Source organism: Phocoena sinus, chromosome 10, assembly GCF_008692025.1.
Source record: "Phocoena sinus isolate mPhoSin1 chromosome 10, mPhoSin1.pri, whole genome shotgun sequence".
Taxonomy (NCBI): domain Eukaryota; kingdom Metazoa; phylum Chordata; class Mammalia; order Artiodactyla; family Phocoenidae; genus Phocoena; species Phocoena sinus.
In genome coordinates, this window is record NC_045772.1 from 53616366 (window position 1) to 53619261 (window position 2896).

The window sequence follows — 2896 nt, forward strand, 5'->3', positions numbered from 1 at the left end:
CTTCCCAGGAAGTCAGAAAATAATTGGTTTTTAGGTAAAGAAACAGAATCTATGCTCAAAAACAATGTAATACCTCAGAAAAGCAAAACCGAGAATGGAAAAACTACAGAAGAATATACCTCGTTAATCAATAGTTTACTCTGGCTAAATGATCATTAGTAAGTCAGTGCAACTTATTACTGTAGTCAGAAGCACAGCCCACCATGTTCTCACGAAACAGGGTACAAGTGAAGCATGGGAAAACAGTTCACAGAGATGACAGCCCTTTAGCCTTTTGTCACTTCAGAACTTCAAAAGACAAAGGCTATCCAGGATTTGACGTTCAGATACCTGCTTGTTAAGCACAAGCTGAGTTAGGAGATAGCTAAACATCTGATTCTTAACTCAGTTACAGGGTTCTCAGGAAGTTCCTATTTGGACATCGATGGTTCTCAAACTGGCTGCACATCGAAGTCATCTAGGAAGCTTTAAAAATTACCAAATGCCCAGATCAATTAAACCTGGAGGGTGGAGCCCAGAAATCAGTATTCTTTATGTTTCCCCGGGTGATTCTAACATGCAGTCTGTACACCCCTGATGTATCCCTTTCAGAAAGCTGTTGCATGAAAGCCATATTGTATCCAGATAATTTTGTTTTTTCTAACCCCCACCAGGAAAAGGGATTTTTAGAAAAAGGCACAGCTGTGCTTCTCTCAAGAGGCAACTTAGTGTCTGGTAAGCGCTGGTTCTCACAGGTTACCTGGAGCGTGGGTTGAAGAGGAGGGAGCCCTTGTCTTGGCAGAGCAGGCAGAGCTTCAGGCTTTGGCAGCTGCCTCCAAAAGCAAAGGATGCCCAGATGCCCCCTGAGCATGTACGCTGACACCAGATTTAATCCGTAACGAGGATGTATGAAGGTCAGGGCTGACACCAGCAGATGGGTGGGAAGAACTACAGAAGGACGTACCACTTTTTCTTCTCACAGCCATCAAAAAACATGAATGTCCCAGAACCCATGCAGCAATATGATCACCAACGTCGTGAAAGCTGAATTTACGGAAGAACTGGGGAGGGTGTGCATGAACGCCCACTGTGCCTGGCCCCAAGGCGTCAGACAGGGTATTTACAAAGGAAAATGCTCCCCTCGTGATTCCAAAGCCCAAGCCAGAAACATAAGCCAGCAATCGCATAGAGGGTGCTATGTCATCTGGGTTTATACTCTTCAAACCTTCACTGGCTTTTTTTTAAAGTTCGTAATATGCAAACTGGAACACTTCTTGGATAAGGACTGAGACTAACATGTCAGAGATCAGCAGATATTTCTGTATTGGTCCATCTTTGTCGTCAGCAGTGATTGCTGCCATGGACCAAACAAGGGAGGAAAGCAGCAGAGACACCAACCAGAAGCTCTGATGATGAGGAAGATGATGTGCAAGGGCCCAGCGGTGACGGTGAAGATGTAGAGGGCTAGCACAGGACCGAAGGCTATGAAGGCGCAGCCCAAGAACTCGGCCACCGTCAAGGCCATCACCCGGGGGCCTGGGGGGCGAACGCAGGGGCACCAAGCACTGACAGAGCTGAGCCTGCGGGCAAAGGCGCAGGGCAGAGGGGAGGGGCAGAGGCAGGTTCTGTTGCTAGATTTTTTCTTAAAGCTGGTGAATTCTCTCTTCCATATCATCTGCTCTATTTCCAATGCATTCTTCATCTCGTTTATTGAGTTCTTTAGCTCCAGAACTTCCGGGGTTTTTAGCATTTCTACCTCCTCGGTAACATATTCCTTCTGTTCGTTAATCTTACTCCTGAACTCACTGAACTGCCTCTCTGCGTTTTCTTGTAGGTTGTTGAGTTTCTTCACAACAGCTATTTCGAATTCTCTATCAGTTAGATCACAATACTTCATCATGACTTTAAGTTTGGTTTCGGGAGAATTGTCGTTTTCTTTTTGTCATACTGTGTTACCATGGGTTTTCATGGTGCCTGGTAACTTGTTTCTCTGACAACACATTTGAAGTAGTGAACATCTTTCTTGTTAGGTGAAGCTTTGTTGAAAAATTACCAGGTTGATAATTAGAGGACTTTCTCTTTTTTACAGTGGGTGGTGCTATAGCACAAGCTTTTGGTTTCTCTTCCCTGAGTCGCCTCTGGCTGTATTTGAGAATCGGCACTTTCCACTCTCCAGCGCCTCTGCCAGAGGTGTCATCAGGGATTATCCTCCCAGGATCGCTGGTGCCTTGCCGCTGCCAGTGTTGCTGCTGTCACTGATGTTGCCTCTGAAGGCAGCAGGATGGCAGGAACTTCCACCATGCCCAAGGTCACACCTGGGTTGTGGGCATGGCCACTGTAGCCGGGGGAGGGAGGTGGGGAGGGAACAAGGCTTAGGGGTGTCTTCTCTGCATCTAGGGTTGTCGGGATCGCAGGCGCTGCTGTCATGGCTGGGGATTCTGGAGTCTCGGGCACCACAGTGGCTGGAAGGACCAGGGTCACAGGCCCTGCAGCCACTGCCGCCGGGTTCCTTGTGGCCATGGGTGCCACTGTGGCCAGGAGGCCACAGTCACGTGCACCTGCTCCTCTGCTGCTACGAGTTCCCTGGGGCTGCAGCTCAGCTTCCGTGGCCGGGGTTCAGGGTCACAGGCACTGCCTCCTTGCTCCCCCAGTTCTGCCTCTTCTGTGTGCCCCAATCCCCCAACCTCACATGTACAGATGTGTGGATCTCTCTGGCATCCTGGGGTGTCGGAACACCTTGGCTGAGGAATCTTTGCTGAGTTACGGACGTTTTAGTAGCTGTAGATTGAACCGGAAAGATAAAGAGCGTGTCTCTTGTTCCTATATCCACCACGTTTTGACCACTAGTGTGACTTAAGAATTGTCCTTGCCACTTGGTCCTTATTATAATCCTATTAACTGTGAATCTGTGAGGAAA

General features: G+C 48.2%; 1 pseudogene; it reads right to left on the minus strand.

The window, feature by feature from the left end:
- Window positions 1–735: 735 nt before the first annotated feature.
- Window positions 736–1876, minus strand: LOC116761162 (annotated as a pseudogene).
- Window positions 1877–2896: the final 1020 nt, after the last annotated feature.